The 13,906-nt window shown below is 43.2% G+C and overlaps 1 long non-coding RNA gene across 1 annotated transcript; it reads left to right on the top strand.

Moving 5' to 3' along the window:
- The first annotated feature begins 11,885 nt into the window (after positions 1-11,885).
- LOC148315629 (uncharacterized) lies at positions 11,886-13,525 on the top strand. Its single transcript, XR_015840744.1, has 3 exons — positions 11,886-12,032; positions 12,691-12,810; positions 13,411-13,525. It is a non-coding gene; the product is annotated as an uncharacterized LOC148315629 (long non-coding RNA).
- Positions 13,526-13,906: the final 381 nt, after the last annotated feature.

Below are 13,906 nucleotides of genomic sequence, written 5' to 3'. Positions count from 1 at the left end.
AAAGACGAAGCTAAAATATATAAGAAAAATTATGATACTAAAAGACAGAGAAGAAGCTAAAAATTAAAAGACAATAATATAAAACGACGCAGCTAAAATATATAAGAAAAATGATGATACTAAAAGACAAAGAAGCTAAAAAAAATTAAAGACAATGATAATATATAAAATGACAATCCTGAATTAAAAGACTAAGATAAATTATTTAAAAGCCAAACAAAAAAGGTGAGTCTTGAGCAGGGGTGGGCAATTATTTTTTCCATGGGGCCACATAAGAAACATTAAATATTGTGGAGGGCCGGGCCAAAAGGCTGAACTCAATTCTGCATAATATTAATTGTATTTCTTTTTTAAAAAGCAGTAAATAGCACTGTTTTGACAAGCTGGCATTAAAGTTAAGCAATGAAACTAAATACCAAATAAACTGAAAAAATGAGGTTGCCTTACAAAAATGTATTCATTCAAATTTCTCAACACAATGGTAGACATAATATTAACATTTTTTACTATTTGTGACTCATATTAGTAAACATATTCTGTCACATTCACTTCAAAACACATTTTGAGTTCCATATACTGTTGGATAGTTGTGTAAAGGTTCTGAGCATTTTAAAGACATCACAATATTGTCTTTTTGCACCAAACATTAAGCAAGACACAACATATTGACTGTCACTGAACTGTGATTTTGAGAAAAAGTGTCCCAGTTCATTGTTATCTGGTGCCGTTTTTATATTTCTCTGCATGTTTCGTCTGGTAATGCCGACTCAAATTGTAGTCCTTCAACACGGCGATCTGCTCCCCGCAAACTAAACACACAGCTTTACCTCTAACTTCAGTAAATAAATACTTCGCTGTCCAATTTTTGTTGAAAATTCTACATTCGGCATCTACCTTTCTTTTTGTAGCCTGAGCGGACATTTTTGAGGACGAACGTTGTCTTGTTGTGATTCAATCGCGCGCATGTCTTGATAAACGCATTACGTCATTATGTGCGACGCACATTGTGCGGGAATAAAAAAAAAAAACAATTTCAGAATAAAAGCAGTGCAGCTTTCGCCCATGAATGAGGTGAAATTAAAAAGTATGTTTATTTTGAAATTTCCAATTAACCTTCCACTCGCGGTCAGAGTCAACCAAAGGTATGTGGCCCGGGCCATACAATGCCCAGGTCTGTCATACGGGCCAGTCAGTGCCACCCGGCGGGCCGGATGTGGCCCGCGGGCCGTGCAATGCCCAGGTCTGGTCTTGAGCCTCCTTTTAAAAATATCAACAGTCTCTGCGGACCTGATGTCCTCCGGCAGGCTATTCCATCGACGAGGACCAGAATGGCTGAATGCAGCCTCGCCATGTGTTCCAGTCCTCACCCGAGGAATAATTAACAGGCCGGTGCCAGAGGACCTCAGGGTCCGCGAGGATGGCCCAAGACCGTTAAGGCATTTAAAAACTAATTGAAGAACCTTAAAATCAATCCTGAAACACACGGGGAGCCAATGCAGCGATTTTAAAACTAAATCCAGTGCCCAATTTGGTATGTTTGCATCTCTATGTCCTATGTGGAGAATGTGCTTTGTCATATTTGTCCATGAAGTGCTGTCTGGCTTGTCATCAGTTTGTAATGTGCAGACTGAATATGTATGATGTGAATGTGAGTGTAGGTCATGAAAATACTATGTTCACACATTTATAAACTAAGTAATATAACTTTAGCATGTGAAAATAATATCATAAATCAGTAAAGACCATGACTACAATCAGTCATTCCTATGCGTAGTAGAATTAGAATTAGAATTAGAAATCCCTTTATTGTCATTGTACTCAAGTGTGCAACGAGATTAGAAGGCTCCCCTCTCCAGTGCAATACAACAATAAGACAGACAAATATATAAATTAGATTAATAAATAAGAGAGTGCAATGGAATTTAGTACAGAATAGGGTATATAAAAACACATCACGATGCTGTTCTGCAAGGTAAGGGTGTTCTCGTGTGTGTGTGAGAGTTCAGAATGGAGATGGCTCTCGGAAAGCAACTGTTTCTCAGTCTATTGGTCCTCGATTTGATGCATCTGTAGCGCCTGCCAGAGGGCAACAGGTCGAACAGGTGTGAGTTTGGGTGGGTATTGTCTTTGACGATGTTGAGAGCCCTTCTGAGGCACCGGGCGGTGTAGATGTCCGACAGTGAGGGGAGAGGGCAGCCAATAATCCTTTGCGCTGTTTTGACTGTCCTCTGGAGCCTCACTCTGTCGGCCTCAGTGCAGCCGCTGTACCAGGTGGAGACACAGTACGTCAACAGGCTCTCAATGGACGAGTGGTAGAAGGCTAGCAGCAGCTTCCTGTCCAGGTTGAATTTCCTGAGGACTCTCAGGAAGTGCAGACGCTGGTGGACCTTCTTTACCACTGCTGTGGTGTTGTGAGTCCAAGAAAGGTCGTCGGAGATCTGTACTCCCAGGAACTTGAACGTGTGGACCCTCTCCACACACACGCCTTCGATGCAGAGGGGGGGCGGCACCGTCTTGTTCCTCCTGAAGTCGACGACAATCTCCTTTGTTTTTGCAGTGTTAAGGTGCAGTCTGTTGTCCTTGCACCAAGCTGTCAGTCTCTTTACCTCCTCTCTGTAGGCTGTCTCGTCACCTTCCGAGATCAGACCGACCACTGTCGCGTCGTCAGCAAACTTGACGATGGTGTTGTTGCCATGGGCCGGGCTGCAGTCGTAGGTGTAGAGGGCGTATAGGAGAGGGCTCAGCACGCATCCTTGAGGGGAACCGGTGCTCAGCATGCAGGTGGAGGACGTGTAGGGGCCGAGCAACACAGTCTGGGGTCTGTTGGTCAGAAAGTCCTTAATCCAGATGCGTGTGAGGGCAGGGAGGCCGAGAATGTCAAGTTTGGCGACGTGGATGTCTGGGATGATTGTGTTGAATGCCAAGCTGTAGTCCACAAAGAGCATCCTTGCATAGCTCTGCTGTTGTTCCAGGTGGCCCAGCACAACATGCAGAGCAGTGTTGATGGCGTCCTCAGTGGATCTGTTAGCCCAGTATGCAAACTGGTAGGGGTCCAGAGTGGGAGGAAGGCAGTCCCTGATGTGCTGGAGAACCAGCCTCTCGAAGCACTTCATGATGACTGGTGTGAGAGCAACAGGACGGTAGTCATTCAGGTGGACGGCTGGTGACTTTTTGGGGACAGGAATAATGATGGAAGTTTTCAAGCAGGAGGGGATGACTGCTTGAGCCAGGGAGCGGTTGAAGATCCTGCAGAATACATGTGACAGTTGGTGGGCACATGTTTTGAGGACCTTGCCTGGTATTCCGTCGGGTCCAGTAGCTTTCCTGGGGTTAACAGCCAGGAGCGCGCGCCTCACATCGTGTTCCTCTACGGTGAGTGGGGGGGAGTTGGAGCATGAAGTGCGGGGGTGTGACGGTTGGGGCGAGTCAAAGCGAGCAAAGAAGCAGTTAAGCTCCTCTGCCAGCGATGCACTCGGGTCTGCAGAGGTCGTGCTGCTGCCACGGAAGTTGGTGATGCTCCGTAGACCCTGCCACACCTCCCGTGGTCTGTTACTGGCAAGGTGGGCCTCCAGCCTCCCCTTGTAGGTTGCCTTGGCTAGCTTGATGCCTTTGCTCAGGTCAGCACGAGCCACCCTGTACTGGGCTTTGTCGCCTGACCTGAAGGCAGCGTCACGGGCCTTGAGGAGAGAGCGAACCCTGCTGGACATCCAGGGCTTCGCATTTGGGAAGGTCCGTATAGTCCTGTGTAGGGACACAGTTTCCATGCAGAACTTGATGTAGTCCACTACACAATGTGTGTAGACATCAAGGTCCTGATGATCAAAGAGGCCCCAGTTTGTGTCTTGAAAGCAGTCCTGTAATTCACTCATGGCGCCGTCACGCCAGGTTTTCACAGTCTTTGTGGTGGGCCTGAATCTGCGCCTGAGAGGGATGTATGCAGGTGCGAGCTGCAAGGACAGGTGGTCTGACTGGCCGAGGGGGGCGAGTGGGAGGGCCCTGTATGCGTGCTTGATGTTCGAGTACACATGGTCGAGAGTGTTGTCTCCCCTCGTTGGGCACTTGACATGCTGGTGAAACTCTGGGAGTACAGTCTTTAAATTGGCCTTATTAAAGTCTCCCGCTACTACGTGAACGCCATCAGGGTGGGCCCACTGATGTTTATTGATGACGCACGCGAGTAGCGAGAGCGCCGTGCTAGTGCTAGCGTCGGGAGGGATGTAAACAGCTGTGACAATCACGACCGTTAGCTCCCTCGGGAGAAAATAAGGCCGGCATTTAACGGACATGAACTCGATGTCGGGGGAAGAGTGCTTCTCGACGATCGTGCTATCGCCGCACCAGTTCTCATGCACGTAAACACAGAGCCACCCCGCCCCGTCTCTTACCGGTGTCCCTTGTCCGATCCGCGCGATGTAGCGAGCGCCCGGCCAGCTGGATGCTAGCATCGGGGACGTCTGCGTGCAGCCAGGATTCCGTGACGACGATCACACTGCTGTCTCGCACATAGCGGTTTCCCAGGATTTGTAATCCCAGGTCGTCGATTTTGTGGACCACGGATCTGGCGTTGGTGAGGTACAGACTCGGCAGTGGTTGCCTATGGGGCTGCCGTCGCAGCCGTTGCAAGACACCGGACCTGCAGCCCCGCTTCTGCTTCCTCTCTCTGCGTCACCTGCGCCGCCTCCCGGTCCCGATGACAAGCCACGGTGAGCCGGGCAGCCTCGCCAGTTCGTCCGGAATTTTGCGATCATAGCATATTCAGTAAATATAAACCTGCTAAATTAAATAATTGACATTCTGTCCCATAAATGTTTAAAATGCCGGTAATTGCCATACAATCCTTCAAGGGTCGACGAGCGATGTTCGGGAGGAGGAGCAGTGGTGGTGGTGCGTTTCCCTCGGGCATGTGTCGGTAAATCCAGCGGAGTTCAGCGGCAGTGGATTGAAGTTGTCCTGACACAGGTTGATGACATGACAGGAACAGGCAGAAGTGCGAGAAGCAGACTGGCCTGCGGGTCCACATGGCAGACAGGTGCTAACTTTGATAGGTAAGCTAAACTTTAGCCACAGTAGACGCGTCAGCGACTATGCAATCGGTGGGTGGCATTCATGAGAATCGGGATCGCTCAACATACAGATAATAATAAATAAAATCACTGTAACTGGAGGGATTGTAAACTGCTAAAGCAGGTACAACAAGCGGATCCAAAAAATTTCTGAGAGTTACCGGTGAGCAGTGGCAGCCAAACGTGCCAGCGTCCACTCAACCGGGAGTTGATTCAATATTCACAATATTTTATTATTTTGTCGTACAGTTGTTTAAAAATGGCTCGCTATCGCCCCCTAGAAAAAAAAAAACAACAAAAAAAAACAGCCCCATATCTCTGTTTCACCAAACTGAAAATTTGATGAAGTGTGTACAAAGCCAAGACCTAATAAAAATTCTCATGGAGCCGTATGCTAAATTGAACAGGAAGTCGGCCATTCTAAATTTATCAGAATCCGAAATCCTTTTATTGTCATTGTACAGTGTGCAACAAGATTAGGGAGCTCCCCTCTCCAGTGCAATACAACAATAATTTAATCAAATATATAAATTAGATAAATAAGAGAATAAATATTGTGATGGAAAATAGTATGAAATTGGAGAAATACAACACAATACGTCGCTGTTCAGCAAGGTAAGGGTGGTCGTGTGTGTGTGCATGTGTGTGAGAGTTCAGAATGGTGATGGCTCTCGGAAAGAAAATGTTTTTCAGTCTATTAGTCTTTGATTTGATGCACCTGTAGTGCCTGCCAACAAATTTACTTCAAACATTGACGAGGCTTTGAAAACAAAAGCTGCTCTAACTTTAACTACAAGCAAATTCCTCTTGAAGATTCCTCACGTTATTTCTCGGAAATATTTCACATTTCCAACGTGCCAGTACCCCAACGTTGTCCGGGTGGCGAGGGCTCTTTATAGCTGCTCGCAGCTCTAGTTTTTAATTAATTTTTTTAAATCAATGGTGATGACAGTGAAATATGTCTTGTCTGGTATCATGATAGCTGGAGGATATTTTGTCATGATATTTTAGTCAGGCCTGATAACAGTGATGTATGCTGATTTAAGGCTACTTTTATTTTGAAATGCCGTATCACATTTTGGTGGGACCGCATTTGATGGACAACTGGGGTTGTCTAGTGTCCCCCAAAATGGTTCTGATATCACGATAGCTCGAGGGTATTTTGAAATGATTATTTTAAAATCAGTGTTGATGACAATGAAATGTGCATATTTCAGGTGGGTTTTTTTTTTATTGTGAAATTACACATCAGATTTTGATGGGACCATTTTTGATGAACAGCTGGGGTCGTCTAGTGTCCAACAAAACTAGTCTGGTATTACGACAGCTCCAGCTCTTTTATTTTAAAATGCCTCCTTACATTTTGATGGGACTACTTTTGGTGGAAAGCTGTGTTGTCTTGTGTCCTCCAAACCTGGTTTGGTATTACCATAGCTAGAGGATATTTTTTAATGAAATTTTAAAGTCAGGCATGATGACAGTGAAATGTGCAGATTTCAGGCAACTTTTAGTTTGAAATTACAAATTAGATTTCGATGGGACCACTTTTTATGGACAGCTGGGGTAGTCTCGTGTCCCACAAAACTGGTCTGGTATCACGATAGCTCGAGCTATTTTTTTTTTAACTCAGTGGTGATGACCGTGAAATAAGCGAATTTCAGGCTACTTTTATTTTGAAGTGCCACATCACATTTTGATGTGACCACTTTTGGTGGACAGCTGGTGTGGTCTAGTATCCCCAATCCTGGTTTGGTATCACGATAGTTTGAGGATATTTTTTAAAGATTTTTCTTTTAAATCAGTGTTGATCACAGTGCATATTTCAGGTGATTTTTTTATTTTTAAATGCCACATCAAATTTTGAAGTGACCACTTTTTGTGGACAACTGGGGTGGTCTGGTGTCCCGCAGAACTTGTCTGGTATCACGATAGCTTGAGGATTTTGTAATGATTTTAATTTTTTTAATCATTGGTGACGACAGACAAATAAGCAAATTTTCACGCTTTTATTTTTAAATATCCCATCAGATTTTGATGGGACCACATTTGTTTTTACGGTTCCGTCACCACGCGAGTGGCTACCTGCTAAAGCAGCACGGCTCACTATTTGAGCCTTTTTCGCGTGTTTTTTCCTTTACCCAGTTTTATTTATTTTACCTCATCGCAGCAATGGACATCCAAATTGCGGTGGTTTTATTGCTGCTGGGGGCTGTTTTTTGCGTGATCGTGTCCGGAGATGTCACTGGGAGCTACGGATCAATCGTTTACACAAGAGATCAGCTGTTAGCACTTCGTGCTAACCCCGTGCCGACTCCCGGAGCGAGACCCGATATCCCCCACGAGTTGAGGAGGAAGAGACGGGGGATGTCGCGCGGGGGCGAAACGCCAGGCAAAGAGGAGGCGTGACCACCCCGTCCTCCTGTCCGTTTTTATGGGAAATGTTAGATACCTTCCCAAGAAAATGGACGCGGCACGAGAGGAACTTCCAATGAGCTAGCTTGCTGATGTTCACGGATTCATGGCTAACAGACCTAACGCCGGACACCGTCGTGGAATTTGACGGCTTCCAAATACTACTTGCGGACAGGACACTGGAAAGCGGTAAGAGGAAAGAGGAGGGCTGGCTGTGTTTGTTAATGATAGATAGTGTAACCCTAGGCACATCACAGCTAAGGAGCAACTTTCCAGTCGGGACAATGAGCTGCTAGCTGTTAGCATGCGTCCATACTTGACAAGCATCGCGAGTTAACAAGGACGTGCACGTAACAGGTGCGTGAGTAAACTGCTTAAAACTTTGATCGTCATTCAGCTGACCTACAAATTGAGACGCTACAGTCAGTTTGACGTTTTTGTTTGCTTGATTGTGGATTGACATGGAGGAACAAGACAGTGGAAAGCGGACATTAAAAATGACGGAGAAAAGCTGTAGAAGATCACAAGCCTAAACGGATGCAGGCACGCAGGTGCAAATTTGCTCAATTGACCTCCATGCAACGTCAAATTGAACAATTGATGGAGGATGATGCAAATGTTGACGCTGTAAAAAACTGAGCTTCGTGTTTGCTTTAGCGGCATGGAGCAAGAATTTGTGGACCTCAATTCCGGTGTGCAAAATTTAAAGACTGAAGAGGATTTTGCCGATGACCAAAATAACTGGTTTGATCCAAAAAATGTAATTAATGGAAATGTGAGCAATGGAAGAAGGACGTTTTGAAACGTGCAGAGGAAGGATGCAATAAACAAATATCACCTGATGATAGTAGATCTGCATCAACTAACTACACCCATAGAAGTAGAAGTAAAGAATCTAACAGACAGAAGCTCACTTCTGTCAACGTCTTCAATTAAATTAAAGGCTCAAATGGAACGAGCATGTTTAAAGGCAAAGGCTGCTGATTTACAACAAAGGTTGGCACTTGAGCAAGAAGAAGCTGCAATTAAGGCAAAGAAGCAAATGCATGCAATGCAAACGGCACTCCCTGAGTCTGATGCTAAATTGGATGTCTTGAGAAGATATGAAAATACCCAGGAGGATGGTATCCACATTCCTGATGAGTGTGTTACAATTTAAACAAGGAAAAACATTCAATTACCATCACAGCCTATCAGAGCAACAAGCAGTGTTGACCTGAAATGCTCCCACTTCGACTATTCCAATGGCTAGATTTCCACATCAGACAGAAAGTAGAGAACAACAGGGACATGTGCTTGATGGCCTTTGCCAAGCAATCTCACAGCAAGCCAGTGTCGCAGAATACTTAGCAAAGAGTCAAAAAGCATCGCTACTTCCCGAACTTTCCATTCCTACGTTTAAAGGCGACCCTCTGCATTATAAAACCTGTATAGGTGCCATTGAACATGGGATTGAAGGCCGTACAAGTGATAACCGTGATCATCTTCAATTTTAGCTGCAGTATACTAGTGAACAACCACATGAGTTGGTGAAGAGCTGCATCCATATGGAACCTCTGACAGGATATACCAAAGCAAAACAAATCTTGAAGGAGTTTTATGGTGATGACTTCATGATAGCAGAAGCATATTTAAAGGAAGCCATGGATTGGCCAACAATCAAGTCTGAAGATGGTGTTGCACTTCAGTCTTTCACATTATTCCTTATGGGCTGTTTGAACATAATGGCAGATGTTAATTACATGGAGGACTTGGACAACATGGCTAATATAAAGGCATTGGCAAACAAACTTCCATACAGACTTATAGAATCTTGGAGAAAATTTGCCTGCAATCTCCAAGAAAGAACAAATAGAAGAGTGAAGTTTAAGGATTTTGTTGACTTTGTTGACAAGCACGAAAGATTCTATAAAACAGAAAACAAAATCACAACACACAGAAACACCAAAATCAAAGAAAGTCTTCACAACAGTCATTGTGCCCGCCAAGATGGAAAACAACAAAACCACCACGCCAAAGGCAGAACCTGTTTCAGTGGATGCTATTGCCAAACCATGTGCTAATTGTAATGGAGAGCAACAGTCTCACAATTTGTAAGGAATTTAGGAGAAAGCATCACAAGGATAAGATTGACTTCTTGAGGAGCAAGGGTCTGTGTTTTGCATGTTTGATGCACGGTCGCATTAGCAGTTGCTGGAAACAAAAGCTTCAATGTCAAGAATGCTCTAGACTGCATCCTACAGCACTACACATTGTCCATAAACTTCTGCAAAGAAACAGCCTAAGACGATTGTGAATAGCAGTACCTATTAAGCGCCCTCGTACAAACAACAGAAACCTGGGGTGTCACTGGGGCCTGTAAATAGGACTGCATCCTTTCAATAATTCCGGGATGGGTCAAGGCACAAAAAGGAACCAAGACAGTGACGACTTACTGTCCGGTTTAAAAATGCCCTGACGCCTTTTTTTAGACTGAAATAACTTACTAAAGTTTTCGTTTTGTGCCATTCAGAATGGGAGAGGGAGCCAGGAGGCGAAACAGCCGTCTTGCCAGTTCAATCCCGCACACCCTCTGACTCTCACCCTCCGTTCTGCCTTTTTATTGAAACTAACTCATCAATAACTAATCACCAGAAGACAGAAAAGCATCAACAACTAATCACCAAGAGACAGAAAACATCAATAACTCACGGTATAAAGGTCAGTTTAACTAAAGCATCAATAACTAATCACCAGGGACTCCAGCAGGCAGAAAATCATAACCCAAGGTCAGTTTAACTAAACACATCTTCAGGATACGGTGTCTGTGTGTGTGTGTGTTAAAATAACAAGTAAGTGTCTCTGTGTGTGTTAAACATTAATGAGTGTATAAAAACATGATTATGAATACACAAACTGATTACCTATCCTCAGCCCATCTTACATTTCCCCCCTGTTGTGGATTTAAAAATCATGTCCTTACGGCTTTAAGACAGATCATCATAATGAAATCATACAACAGTGTGATCATCAGTGGAGGAGCGAAAACCTCACATTAGGGAAAAATTCCCCTCCTCCCTTCCGGCGTAGAATGAGATCCTCATAATTTGATGACCATCAGGGAATAAAACTTGTCCCTGGGGTGACTTGGTGGAGGCCCTTGCCTCGTTGTAGGAGAGGACAGCCGTCCTTACCTCCCGGATCTTCGTGTATGGTGTGTGTGTGTGTGCACGTGTGTGGACAGGGGCAAGAAGTCCATGTGTTTTTACGTTTTAGTGTCCAGTTTGAGTTCGTCATTCTCAACATTAATCAGGTTGTAACGGTACATTTGGGCAACAAACCTACGATTAACCATCATCTTTGTCATAAAAATAATGCAACATGAACAGACTAAACATAACAAAATGAAAACTATAATTATCCCTATATATTGTTTTTTTAAATTCTTCATAGTGGTCATAACATCAATAATTGTTTCATTTTTATTAAAAATTTAAATGCAGTAATGTACTCCAATCAAGGCTGATATTCCTTTGTTATGTACGTCATTAATTTCCAAACAATATCTAATCTTTTTGTTCTGTGGCTTCAACATATTTATCATCTCATCAATATTAGCACCACAGAGTACTGAGTTTCGAGATCCTCACAATAGTCGTTCTCAAAATGATATATTTTTTTATCAATTTAGCTTTGTTAAGGTAAGATATTTTATTGACAATCTAACATTAATATGCAAAGAACATGTACATTAGTACGAAATGTAAAAAAAAATTGTGGTGGGGGGGGTGCGAATTGTTTTCTTCTTGGTAGGGGGGGCATGACAGGAAATAATTGAGAACCACTGGTCTAGTCACACACCAGCTCGGGTTCATTCCCTACCAGAGAAATGACATTCCATGTCCCCAGAGCTAGGCGCTTTATGTTGCCGGGGATTGGACTGCCTTTGACTGCCTCCTAGCTCAAAGGAAACCCAAATTCTTTGGTCCCGCCCACTGGTAGTGAGCCGAAGCCCTTGTATTAAATAATAAATAAATACATAAAATAAAAAAATTAATAAATTTAAAAAACGGACCGATCCACTGCTTGGGTTAGTTTGACCCACCTTGAGATCCGTTCCCACTCAGTGACAGTGTCTACAAGCCACTGCCACCAGGCCAGTGAACCGACGTCCAGGCAGTGACAAAAAACGTGATCAAATTACATTGCTCATCATAAGGTGTTTGTGAGACGCTCTTTGTATGTTTCCTCAATTAAGACCTGTTTTCCATTGGTGTATTTGAAAAAAGTGGTGAACCTGTTAAATTCACTACAAAACGTTAAGAAGATGAAAGTAATGTTTGAAGGAATATTATTTTTCTATCGACATGCCGGCGGGCGGGCACAGATAGAGAGTGATAAAGCAGCACCACCCGCGCGGGGCGTGCTGACGAAAAGGCAAGCGCTCCTCCTCTCATCGCGTCCTTATTAAGACAGAAAAAAGACGCTGTTGAATTTGACCTATTCGCAGTTCGAGCAGGTGCTTAACGCTGGAGAATATCACCACTTCGAAGTTCGAACTGCTGTTGAAACGGAGAGGTAAGTGTTTTTCGTTTGTTTTTATTCAAAACATGCCTCGAGTGCATTTGTTCATGGTTAGAGATAGTTGTGTGGAAAACACTATACAAAGTAGCACCATGGATGTGGGCCTACAACACTGGCCTAGCAAACATGTGCTCCTACATCGACATAATTGACGAGCTCCAGTTAAGCATTGAATAATTATAAAACGTCATGGTGCTTTTACTCATTTAAAGAACTAAACCGACGCGTATTTTCATCCGGTGGTCAGGTTTGCATTGAATGTGAGCACGAGGGACGCTAGCTTGTTGCGTTAGCTTTGCGGAGCTAACAGCTTGCACTTTTGTTATAGAACAACAGAATGCAAGTACCATGATAATTTCTGTCATTAATTTTTGTGTAAGACACGATGTTCACTGGTTAATTACATGATTCTTAAAGCAAAGGTTACTGTGAATGCAATTTTGGTAAGATTTTTGTAGTCACACTGCATAAATCTGTCTGTCTGTTGTTTAAACTTCAATATAAACTATTATGGTTGAAATCATTAATTGGGATGGAGGGATTGATATTTTTTTAATTTATAATTTATTTTTCTTACACTGATATTGTTAAAACTCCATTTAGCCTATAGTATTAATAATTCTCAACACAAAACTGTCTTTTTTCTTTATAGAATAAACAATGCCTTCCCTGAGATGCAGGAAGTCCCCAAAGCAGGATACTATTGAACATGCAGTCAAGGGTCTGGACAAGACTGCAGAGTTAGAAGCGAAGTATATAAACTCATTTAAAGGTATGATGTTAACGCTTTTGCTAAGATATATTATTGTTTTCTGATAACCAAGCTGACATCGTTTTTTAAGTGGTTATTTTACATTAAGAGTGTCTTGACCTTTTCTTTTGTCAGTTTCAAGTTATTTCAGTGAGCGTGAAACCTGATGGTAGGAGTTCTACCTAAATTAAGGCTGTACTTGATGACGCCCTCCGGCATTTTTATACCACAATAGACCAGTGAACAAGTCCGATATTGATAGTCTAGTGTAAAGCACGTTATACGTCACAGAGATCACGTGACGCGATCCAATATGACTGTGTATACAGTGTATGTCATTGTTATGAAACTAAATAATCTTAAAGTTTTTTTTTTACGTAACCAGGTGCCATTGACATTTGTACTTTCAGTCCTAATACATACTGGCTAATGCAATGCTGGAAAATGAATTTTGGCTGGTCTGTTCCTTTAAAATCATAAAGAAGGGCTCTGCTCTATCCCTCACAAGAAGCAATGTTTCAAACCACCCTACATTAGTATAGTGGCCCAAATGAATATGATGACTCCTTATTTGTGTGCTTAAAAATATGACGAAGCTATCTTGATTTCCCTGTTAACTAGGTCGAGGAGTATTTACCAAGGCCCCTTTCAGGAAAGACGACTTTATTCTTTATTATGGAGTACAGAGGAAAATTGATAGATTCTGATAAATCTCAACGCAGGAAGATGGATGGAAGAGGCACTGTCTTTTTGTTTGACTTCCGCCGGCAAGAAAAAACTTGGAGGTGAGGCAAAGATTGAGATGTTATCTTATTTTTGTTTTTATTTAAAAAAATAAACACATACTCATCCCATAAGTGTTAGGGGAAAAATCATTCTCTAAGCAAAAATGTATACCGTATTTTCGCACCCAAAAGACGCGCCGTGTCAAAGGGCGCAACACCTGTTGAGGCCGCTATTTCTGTCTTTGTAACATATACTGGACGCACCGCCTGACAAGACGATAGCACAGCTGCTGTTAGCATAGCATGAACTTGGCAGAGCTGCCCACACTGACACAGCCGATAGCAGCCTACTATGCCCCAATAACATGAGCAATCACCCCATTGTTGCAGCA

Source organism: Idiotropiscis lumnitzeri, unplaced genomic scaffold, assembly GCF_059441095.1.
Source record: "Idiotropiscis lumnitzeri isolate Australia: NSW breed Sydney's pygmy pipehorse unplaced genomic scaffold, RoL_Ilum_1.0 HiC_scaffold_74, whole genome shotgun sequence".
Classification (NCBI taxonomy): domain Eukaryota; kingdom Metazoa; phylum Chordata; class Actinopteri; order Syngnathiformes; family Syngnathidae; genus Idiotropiscis; species Idiotropiscis lumnitzeri.
The sequence above is the reverse complement of the archived record's forward strand: the minus strand, read 5'-3'. Positions and strand labels throughout refer to the sequence as shown.